Raw genomic sequence first — 12,174 nt, 5'->3', positions numbered from 1 at the left:
GAGACTGTGATTAAAAATCTTCCAACAAACAAAAGCCCAGGACCAGATGGCTTCACAGGCGAATTCTATCAAACATTTAGAGAAGAGCTAACACTTATCCTTCTCAAACTCTTCCAAAATATAGCAGAGGGAGGAACACTCCCAAACTCATTCTACGAGGTCACCATCACCCTGATACCAAAACCAGACAAAGATGTCACAAAGAAAGAAAACTACAGGCCAATATCATTGATGAACATAGATGCAAAAAACCTCAACAAAATGCGAGCAAACAGAATCCAACAGCACATTAAAAGGATCATACACCATGATCAAGTGGGGTTTATCCCAGGAATGCAATGATTCTTCAGTATACACAAATCAATCAATGTGATAAACCATATTAACAAATTGAAGAATAAAAACCATATGATCATCTCAATAGTTGCAGAAAAAGCTTTTGACAAAATTCAACACCCATTTATGAGAAAAAAAAAAACTCTCCAGAAAATAAGCATAGAGGGAACTTACCTGAACCTAATAAAGGCCATATATGACAAACCCACAGCCAACATCGTCCTCAATGGTGAAAAACTGAAACCATTTCTACTAAGATCAGGAACAAGACAAGGTTTTCCACTCTCACCACTATTTTTTTAAAAAATTTATTTATTTACGGCTGTGTTGGGTCTTCGTTTCTGTGCAAGGGCTTTCTCTAGTTGTGGCAAGCGGGGGCCACTCTTCATCACGGTGGGTGGGCCTCTCACTATCGTGGCCTCTCTTGTTGCGGAGCACAGGCTCCAGACGCGCAGGCTCAGTAATTGTGGCTCACGGGCCCAGTTGCTCCGCGGCATGTGGGATCTTCCCAGACCAGGGCTCAAACCCATGTCCCCTGCATTGGCAGGCAGATTCTCAAACACTGCGCCACCAGGGAAGCCCTCACCACTATTATTCAACATAGTTTTGGAAGCTTTAGCTTTAGCAATCAGAGAAGAAAAAGAAATAAAAGGAATCCAAATCGGAAAAGAAGAAGTAAAGCTGTCACTGTTTGCAGATGACATGATACTATACATAGAGAATCCTAAAGATGCTACCAGAAAACTACTAGAGCTAATCAATGAATTTGGAAAAGTAGCAGGATACAAAATCAATGCACAGAAATCTCTTGCATTCCTATACACTAATGATGAAAAATCTGAAAGAGAAATTAAGGAAACACTCCCATTTACCACTGCAACAAAAAGAATAAAATACCTAGGAATAAACCTACTTAAGGAGACAAAAGACCTGTATGCAGAAAAATATAAGACACTGATGAAAGAAATTAAAGATGATACAAACAGATGGAGAGATATACCATGTTCTTGGATTGGAAGAATCAACATTGTGAAAATGACTCTACTACCAAAAGCAATCTACAGATTCAATGCAATCCCTATCAAACTACCACTGGCATTTTTCACAGAACTAGAACAAAAAATTTCACAGTTTGTATGGAAACACAAAAGACCCCGAATTGCCAAAGCAATCTTGAGAAAGAAAAACGGAGCTGGAGGAATCAGGCTCCCTGACTTCAGACTATACTACAAAGCTACAGTAATCAAGACAGTATGGTACTGGCACAAAAACAGAAATATAGATCAATGGAACAGGATAGAAAGCCCAGAGATAAACCCACGCACATATGGTCACCTTATTTTTGATAAAGGACGCAAGACTATACAATGGAGAAATGACAGCCTCTTCAATAAGTGGTGCTTGGGAAAAGTGGACAGCTACATGTAAAAGAATGAAATTAGAACACTCCCTAACACCATACAGAAAAATAAACTCAAAATGGATCAAAGACCTAAATGTAAGGCCAGACACTATAAAATTCTAAGAGGAAAACATAGGCATTAACACTCTATGACATAAATCACAGCAAGATCCTTTTTGACCCACCTCCTAGAGAAATGGAAATAAAAACAAAAATAAACAAATGGGACCTAATGAAACTTAAAAGCTTTTGCACAGCAAAGGAAACCATAAACAAGGCGAAAAGACTACCCTCAGAATGGGAGAAAATATTTGCAAATGAAGCAACTGACAAAGGATTAATCTCCAAAATTTACAAGCAGCTCATGCAGCTCAATATCAAAAAAAACAAACAACCCAATCCAAACATGGGCAGAAGACCTAAATAGACATTTCCCCAAAGAAGATATACAGATTGCCAACAAACACATGAAAGGATGCTCAACATCACTAATCATTAGAGAAATGCAAATCAAAACTACAATGAGGTATGAGCTCCCACCAGTCAGGATGCCCATGTCAAAAAATCTACAAACAATAAATGCTGGAGAGGGTGTGGAGAAAAGGGAACCCTCTTGCACTGTTGGTGGGAATGTAAATTGATACAGCCGCTATGGAGAACAGTATGGAGGTTCCTTTAAAAACTAAAAATAGAACTACCATACGACCCAGCAATCCCACTACTGGGCAAATACCCTGAGAAAACCATAATTCAAAAAGAGTCATGTACCACAATGTTCATTGCAGCTCTATTTACAATAGCCAGGACATGAAAGCAACCTAAGTGTCCATCGACAGATGAATGGATAAAGAAGATGTGGCACATATATAGTCTGTAAAATGTCCCACCACTCACAGTGCCATCTGTGTGAATAAGACAGAGCCACTCCCCCAGGGTGGAAGCCGATGCGTGGTGGGTGAGTGGGGATGGGCTGGGTTCAGCCCCACTCAGCTCACAGGCCAGCTGCCCAGGGGCCCAGCCCAACCTGCACAACTGAGTCTGAGTCTGGTGCCTTGAGCCAGCTGCAGATCTTCTCAAGACAGCATATGAGACAGGCTCCTTTCACCTCTCAGCCTGTGTACCCTCTCAGAAACTAAAACGACCGCTGGCTTTATCTTGGTTTCTGTGCTAATTGCCTGCCAGGCCTTGGGCAATTACTCAACCACAATAGACCTCAGTTTCCTCATCTGTAAAATGGGGATAGCAATACAAATGTCAGGGACAATTATGACAGAGGATCAGATGATCCTGTTGGGCAGGGATCTGAAATGATAATTTGTGACATTTGTAGAGTGCTTTTGTGCCTTACATGAATAAGTCCATAACCATAATAACTGTGTAAGAGTTTATCAGATGATCACGCGCTCATTACTTTAGCTCACTGGAGCCTCCTGGCAGCCCTGGAAGAAGGCAGGGAAGGTGGTAGACAGCCCTGCAGCCTCACCCTACTGCACTGTCCTCTGGCCACCCCATGCTGCTGTTTTGTTTCTTTTTGTTTCTGCTGCCTGGATTGCCCTCTTTAACCCACTTTTCCTGTCTGTCCCTGATGGCTTGGCTCGGATCCCACCTTCTTACAAGGTCTTCCTGGAGGCACCTCTCCAAATTAGTTTTGTCTGTACCTCCCTTGCAGCACCATTTTACAGTCTCTCCCCACATTCATAGATACCCTAATCGCATGTCAGTTTTCCCCCATTCGATTGTGAACTCCCTGAAAGCAGGGGCCATCCACCTGGCCTGCAGCCCCAATGCTCAGCACAGTATCTGGAACAAAGAAGGTCAAACAGAAAAATTTACAAATTGTTGTTGCTGAAACCTGGTTCATCATCTATCCTATGGCCCCAGCCAGAAACTCAGAGTCATTCTAGATACTTTCGACTCCCTCAAAACCTTCACCCAGTCCATCAGGAACCATCTGTTCCGGACCCCTAACATTTATTTCCTGAATATTCACATTTCTTTCCCTCCCTCCCTTCCCCCACCAGCTGTGCCATCATCTCTGTGGACCACTGTCACAGTCCCCTAACTGGTATCCCTGGCCCCTCCTCCAATCCATTCTTCACACAGAAATCAGGATGACCTTTCAAAAAAGCAAATCCTTCCCCTGCTGAGGACGCTTCAAGGTTTCTCCTTGCGCTGAGAATGAAGAGGTTTTACCCTGTTCCATGGCCTCACCTCGCTGACCAGCCTGCTCCCACCGTCTTCCAGCTCTCTATCCTCAGCCTCCCATGCCCTGCTCCTTTCCATTTACAGCTTTTGCACATGCTGTTGTCTCCTCCTGGGACCTTCTCTTGCTCCCTCTTCTCCTGTTAATACTACTCATCCTCCATCTCTCAGCTCACCTTCTCAGGGAAGCAGATGTGACCAGGCCCCTGCTACAGGCTCTCCCAGTCCCTGACACTTTCTTTCATATCCCTTATCACAGCTAAATACTTGCATTCTTTTCCATTAATGTTTCTCCTACTAGACTGAAGCTTCAAAGGGCAGGACCATGTCAATTTTGTAAATCATTGTACCTAAAACAGTACCTGACCCAGGGAAAGCCCTGACTAAATACTTGTCGAATGAATGAATAAATGAGAGACTTTTCTGTGCCAGGCTCTGTCCTATTTGCAAAATGTAGCGTTCCAAGGTTACATGAGACAACCAAAGTCTTAGAAACTTAATTTTCTTCCCTCCTTCCTGTTTCCATGGTGACAGGCAATGCCTCCTGGGTACACACATGCTGACCTTGGATCCAAGCTTTATTAGAGCCTGTAAGCAGGATTACCAAGCACTGCCCGAGACTATCTGGAGAAAGGCCGATTCTTGCCATTGCACACAATTCTAATCCTATAATCCACCTGGTTTTTTTTCTTCTCAGACTCTCCTGATGCACCATCACAGCAGCCCGGAGCTGGGGCAGTGCTCCTGGTGTAGGGCCCTGTTCAGAAATCAGGGACCTATAGACCCTGTCCTTGAACCCCCTGCTTCCACAGCTTAGAAAAGCCCTGAGAAAGAAAGAAACATATTTCCTGAGCAATAACCATGTGCCAGGCTCGGTGCTGGGTATTTTAACCTAGGTCATTTCTTGGACGGTATAGAGCAGGCTGCTGGAGGAGCAGTGCTGGAGGAGAAAGTGCACTGACGGAGCTCGAGGCCAGAAGAGCTGGGTTCGAAGGCTGACTCAACTCCATCCTAGCCATGGGTGCCATCATGGGCATCCAGGCTGCAACGTTTCAGTTTCCTTAATCTATAAAATGGGGATTACAGTGCCTACCTTCCAGGGAGGGTTCATTTATGGAGACACTCATGGCATGACCCCTGGAATACAGGTGGTATTTAGTATTAACTAAATGTTAGTCCCAGAAAGGGACTCGGTGATCTGGTCCAATGTCTCACTCTACAGATGGGAAACTAGGTCCAGAGTGGGCAAGCAGCTCTCCCAAAGCCACACAGCTAGAAATAGCAGGTCCAGGACTAAATAGAGGCCTCTCAAAATCTCACTGGGTGGGTAGAAGGGATGGAGCAAACTCACTTGAAACAAAGATGGGCAGGAGGGGCTGAGAGGGGCCAGGCCGCTTGCGCCTCAGGGGCCCTGCAGGAGGAGGGGGGACAGTGGGCTGGGCGATTTCACGGCTTTGTCTCCTCCTGTCTGCCTCCAAGGGTCCTGGACAGGCGCCCACGTTTCCTAGACACAGACAAAGCTCCCAACACATCATAAGAGATGCAGTTACCCGAGGGGGGGTGTCAAGGAAACCGTCTTTGAAAAGCTTGTTATTCTTATGAAGAATTGCAGGAGACAAGGCCTTCTCAAAACAAGAACTCTCGCCCCGCCCCTCTCTCCCACGGGACTCTGTGGCCTCTATTTTAGCAATTATCGTGGTGTTTGGTAATTACCTGCCTCTCCCCCTAGCTCGTGGGCTGTGTTTTGTTCATCTCTGCATCGTGAGTACCTAGTGTCTGGCTCATGGTACCTGGCAGCTATTTGTGGGAGTACTGGGTGGCTGGCATACAGCTTTTTCTCTTTATTCTATTTGATGTTTTTTCTCCTTTATCCATTCATTGGACAAAGTCTGCTGAGCCTGCGCTCTGGGTTAGGCCCTCTGCTGGGGGAACAGGCGGGAATGAGCCCGGGGCCCTGACTTGCGGAGTCCCCCGTGTGGGGTGCACACCACGAACACTGTAAAGTTAACAGTGCACCAGGACCACCAGCCCTGGCCCCAAGCCCTCACCTGCCTGAGTTTCTCCAACCGGAGAGGCCTGAAAGTCCCTTCAGTGTTGAGACGTCACTTTGCTCGAGAAGTCCTTTCTCTCTGGTCCCTGAAAGCACAACTCCGCAGAGTCACTTCAAAGGCGCCCAGGCTGAAAGGACAGACCTGGGGGTCATCGGGTCTCCTGAACTTGTGCTGCTGTCTCCCGCTGGCTGGCCCCAGCCTCTGCCCGCGCTGCCCCGGCGGGGGGGTCAGGGCCACACAGCCAGGTGAGGCAGCCCACCCTCTGTAGCCCGGACCCTGAGCAGAGCCTGTATTTCTGTCAGCTCCACTCCCTGTATCCCTGCCCTGATCCGGGTTCTGTGCTCTGGCGCCACCCTTCCAGAGAATGCCATGTTGCCTGACCCAGGACTGATATCTGAAGATATTCCTGGCTTCTCTGGGCAACGCATGTCCCCCGACAGCTCAGAGCCCTCACCGTCCCGACTGCTCTCCTCACTGCACATCTCCGTTGGCTTCCCTCCCTTGGAAAGTGTGCCCCCGGCACTGAAAGTGATGTCGCAGTTACAGTCTCCAAGAAGCAGCACCTGCCGCCTCTGCCCTGGCACCTCTACTGATACGGCCCTCGGCTGCTCTCTCTAAGGCACGTCAGTGCTGTTGCCCAGCACCGCCGCCCGTCTGCCTAGTAACGCCCTCAGCAACTAAAGGTTCAGGTCCGGGGTTACTCCCTCAGGGAGATCACCCTGACCCTCCACCTCCAGGGGTCGAGTACTCCTTCTCCTGTGTCCCCGCAGGCCCCCTCTGTCCCCATCCCCTCGCCCCATCACAGCAGCCTCCATCAGATGAGCTGCCAACCGTTCTGTAGCTGCCTCTCCAGACTGGGGCTCTTTAGGGCAGAGACCATGTCTGCTTCATTTTCTTTCCTCTCTCTTTCCCTCCCTCCCTCTCTCCTTCCCCACCCTTCGCTCTCCCCTCCTCTTTACTCCCTCCATGTTTCCACAAACATTTAATAAATGCCTACTCAGTGCCAGGCTACTGACGAGAGTGGAGAGCCAGAGCACCCTGGCATAGGGCTGGCACATACAGGCGGCCTCCACCCCAAATGGGAAGCTTAAAAAAAAAAACTCACACAAGATCAAATTCTAACAACTGCATTTACAAGACACACAAATGCTTTCCTATTCTTAACTGCCTTAGCACCTTTTTTGTCCTCCCAAACTGTAACCTCTCTTTATGGTTTTCTAAGAGGACTTTACATTCAATGTGGCACATTGTATTCTCACAGCAGCCCATCACCCAGGCAGACAGGGGTCACTCGTGTCCCCATTTTCCAGAGGTAGAAGCGGGGCTCCGAAGGGTCACATAGTGAGTCGGTGGCAATGTCAAGACCTTAACTGAGGATGACAGACTTTCGGTCAAGCTCTTTCCTTTCTACAACAGTATCCCTCAGGGGTGTGACTTCAACCATAGAGATTCCAAATTTGTCTGCAGAGGTCTGAACTGGGTCTGGCTTGACATGACTCTGACTGGTTCTGCCTGGTCCAGGAGGCTGGAGCCATTGACCTCTGCAGGTCCCCAGCTCCGAGCTCCCAACTGTTTCTCCTGAGAGTTGCCCCTCTGGGACTCCAACAACCAGTGCCCCTTTGCCTCAGCCCTTCCCGCATCTACTACACAAGGACCTCCCTGGTTTACCTCCTGGTGTTCAGCAGACCCTGGCAAAGAAGACTGTCTCAGAAAACAGGGGCATCCTGGTCTAAGAGTGCCCATCTGCACCCACACCTGTAAACCCTACCTGTATGGCTGCCAGTGTACCAGCCCGGGGCTACACAGGGAGTCCACCCAGATGTGGCTCATCAGCACAGGAAGAGCAGCTAGGACCATGGCTAGAAACATGGCTGCCACCACAAGCCTTAATTCTGGGTGGGGTGGGTAGGAGGTAGTAACTGTGCTGATCAAACTCAGCATCTGTGACCTTCATCTGACTCACTTTCCAAAGATGATGAGAATACTTAGGGTCACTGAAGGTTTTGGAGCAAGGAAGAGAGAGGATGAAGAGACTGCCCTTTCAGGAATTCTTTACAGTAGGAATCCTAGAGATGGTCCCAAGTACTGGACAAGGAATGGGTTTCAGTCACCCAAACCAGGCTCCAAATCCTGGCTCACCACTTACAAGTTGTGTGACTTTGTTATTTAATCACCTAGACTTGACTTCTTTATCTGTGAATGGGGATGATGCCTACAACAGACTCTCTAGCCCTATTGTGAGGATTAAATGGGAACAAGTGTGTAAAGGTCAAATAAATGCTCCTTCCCTTCCCCTAGGTTGTGCCACCTCTGCATTTTACAAAAGTGGCACCAGACAGCTGGGGCAGATTCCTAGTTTGGATTTTTCTCCACCACTCCAGGTTCCCTGTGGGAAGATGTGTTCTCCTAAGCACAGGGAGATGGTTGCAGTACGTAGCTAGATAGTTTTGTTTTCTGCCATGTGTTGTTGTTGCTTTTTCTTTCTTTCTTTAAAAATTTTTAACTTTATTTATTTATTTTTTGGCCACACCATGCGTGGCATGTGGGATCTTAGTTCCCTGACCAGGGATCGAACCCATGCCCCCTGCAGTGGAAGCACGGAGTCTTAACCACTGGACCACCAGGGAAGTCCCTGCTTTTTCCTTTTTCATTTTTGCTGGTAAATACCTTTTCTAGATATAATCTGCTAAGAACTAAATAAATTCCCATTTGTATAATAAATATTTTAAAAGCTTCCTTGGTTGTTTTAATACCAAGAAGGCAAAGTCAGGGGCATAGTTGACTGTCTCGATGAGCTGCCATGAATCTGATAATCCTGCTAATGACGCTTTTAAAAATGTGAAGTGCTGCATTAAAAGGATCATACACCATGATCAAGTGGGGTTTATCCCAGGAATGCAAGGATTCTTCAATATACACAAATCAATCAATGTAATACACCATATTAACAAACTGAAGGAGAAAAACCATATGATCATCTCAATAGATGCAGAAAAAGCTTTCGACAAAATTCAACACCCATTTATGATGAAAAACCCTCCAGAAAGTAGGCACAGAGGGAACTTACCTCAACATAATAAAGGCCATATATGACAAATCCACAGCCAACAGCATTCGCAATGGTGAAAAACTGAAATCATTTCCTCTAAGATCAGGAACAAGACAAGGTTGTCCACTCTCACCACTATTATTCAACATAGTTTTGGAAGCTTTAGCCACAGCAATCGGAGAAGGAAAAGAAATAAACGGAATCCAAATCGGAAAAGAAGAAGTAAAGCTGTCACTGTTTGCAGATGACATGATACTATACATAGAGAATCCTAAAGATGCTACCAGAAAACTACTAGAACTAATCAATGGATTTGGTAAAGTAGCAGGATACAAAATTAATGCACAGAAATCTCTTGCATTCCTATACACTAATGATGAAAAATCTGAAAGAGAAATTAAGGAAACACTCCCATTTACCACTGCAACAAAAAGAATAAAATATCTAGGAATAAACCTACTTAAGGAGACAAAAGACCTGTATGCACAAAACTATAAGACACTGATGAAAGAAATTAAAGATGATACAAACAGATGGAGAGATATACCATGCCCTTGAATTGGAAGAATCAACATTGTGAAAATGACTATACTACCCAAAGCAATCTACAGATTCAATGCAATCCCTATCAAACTACCACTGGCATTTTTCACAGAACTAGAACAAAAAATTTCACAGTTTGTATGGAAACACAAAAGACCCCAAATAGCCAAAGCAATCTTCAGAAAGAAAAACAGAGCTGGAGGAATCAGACTCCTGGACTTCAGACTATACTACAAAGCTACAGTAATCAAGACAGTATGGTACTGGCACAAAAACAGAACTATAGATCAATGGAACAGGATAGAAAGCCCAGAGATAAACCCACCCACATATGGTCACCTTATTTTTGTAAAGGAGGCAGGAATATACAATGGAGAAATGACAGCCTCTTCAATAAGTGGTGCTTGGGAAAAGTGGACAGCTACATGTAAAAGAATGAAATTAGAACACTCCCTAACACCATATACAAAAAAAAAACTTAAAATGGATCAAAGACCTAAATGTAAGGCCAGACACTATAAAACTCTAAGAGGAAAATATAGGCATAACACTCTATGACATAAATCACAGCAAGATGTTTTTTGACCCACTTCCTAGAGAAATGGAAATAAAAACAAAAATAAACAAATGGGACCTAATGAAACTTAAAAGCTTTTGCACAGCAAAGGAAACCATAAACAAGATGAAAAGACAACCCTCAGAATGGGAGAAAATATTTGCAAATGAAGCAACTGACAAAGGATTAATCTCCAAAATTTACAAGCAGCTCATGCAGCTCAATATCAAAAAAACAAACAACCCAATCCAAAAATGGGCAGAAGACCTAAATAGACATTTCTCCAAAGAAGATATACGGATTGCTAACAAACACATGAAAGATTGCTCAACATCACTAATCATTAGAGAAATGCAAATCAAAACTACAATGAGGTATCACCTCACACCAGTCAGAATGGCCATGATCAAAAAATCTACAAACAATAAATGCTGGAGAGGGTGTGGAGAAAAGGGAACCCTCTTGCACTGTTGGTGGGAATGTAAATTGATACAGCCACTATGGAGAACAGTATGGAGGTTCCTTAAAAACTAAAAATAGAACTACCATACGACCCAGCAATCCCACTACTGGGCATATACCCTGAGAAAACCATAATTCAAAAAGAGTCATGTACCACAATGTTCACTGCAGCTCTATTTACAATAGCCAGGACATGGAATCAACCTAAGTGTCCATCGACAGATGAATGGATAAAGATGTGGCACACATATACAATGGAATATTACTCAGCCATAAAAAGAAACGAAACTGAGTTATTTGTAGTGAGGTGGATGGTCCTAGAGTTTGTCATACAGAGTGAAGTAAGTCAGAAAGAGAAAAGCAAATACCGTATGCTAACACATATATATATGGAATCTAAAAAAAAAAAAAAAGGTCATGAAGAACCTAGGGACAGGATGGGAATAAAGACGCAGACCTACTAGAGAATGGACTTGAAGACATGGGGAGGGGGAAGGGTAAGCTGGCATGAAGTGAGAGAGTGGCATGTACATATATACACTACCAAATGTAAAACCGATAGTTAGTGGGAAGCAGCCGCATAGCACAGGGAGATCAGCTCAGTGCTTTGTGACCATCTAGAGGGGTGGGATAGGGAGGGTGGGAGGGAGGGAGACGCAAGAGGGGGAAGATATGGGGATATATATATATATATATGTATAGCTAATTCACTTTGTTATAAAGCAGATACTAACACACCATTGTAAAGCAATTATACTCCCATAAAGATGTTAAAAAAAAATAAAGTGAAGTGCTGGATTAAGGCCGCCAGACAGTAATGGCTCAGTTCTTGTCTACCTGGGAACTTGCAAATCAATCTTTGTCCTTCCCCCCACCCCATCTAAAGCAAAGGATGGGATCTTGAGCCATTAATCAGAAATTGGTTTGGTGTGTCCAGAGGGGATCAATGAAAATGACCGTGTAATTGCAGAAATGGAATCTGCACCAGGAGGTTGATTGATAAGGTGCTCAGGGAGGAGGGGCTGGGGAAGGGCTGGGAAGGCGAGGGGGCAGCGAGAGCCAGTACTAGAGGGGCATCATCTCAAGCTGTTGCGTGGCTGAGAGAGTGGCTTTGCCATGTGTAGCTCCAGCCACCACCACTCCGTTGGGACTAAGGGTAGTAAGTAACTGGGAAGTGGTGGCCAGCAAACTACCCATAAAGTGAACTGTGACAAGGGCGTTCCACTCACAGTTCACAGAGGCCTTCGTATGCATCCTCACGGGGCCCTCATAATAGTCCTCTGAATCACAAACAGGATTTTCTGTGATCAGACCTCTTACCACCTGCTACCCACACGCTGGAACCAAACAGATTCGGGTCACACTATATTCCTTGCTGACCAAACTCCTACCTTCTGAATTTGGGAGTCATATAGATCTGGGTACTGGTTGATACTTGTATTTTTGTTATTTCTTTGAGGCTCAAAGAAAGTAAGAAACTCAGCCAAGGTTACACAGCTAGTAACTAGTAGAGCTTGGATTTAGAACCAGGCCTGCTGGCTCTAATTCCCAGCCCTTGTTGCTAAGACATGCC

The 12,174-nt window shown here is 45.3% G+C and overlaps 1 protein-coding gene across 1 annotated transcript in view; it reads right to left on the bottom strand.

Moving 5' to 3' along the window:
- Window positions 1–12,174, bottom strand: part of MAP6 (microtubule associated protein 6) — an 86,841-nt gene that overhangs the window by 6,755 nt on the left and 67,912 nt on the right. The window lies entirely within an intron of this gene.

This window comes from Balaenoptera physalus (genome assembly GCF_965194825.1).
Source record: "Balaenoptera physalus genome assembly, chromosome: 10".
Classification (NCBI taxonomy): Eukaryota; Metazoa; Chordata; class Mammalia; order Artiodactyla; family Balaenopteridae; genus Balaenoptera; species Balaenoptera physalus.
The sequence above is the reverse complement of the archived record's forward strand: the minus strand, read 5'-3'. Positions and strand labels throughout refer to the sequence as shown.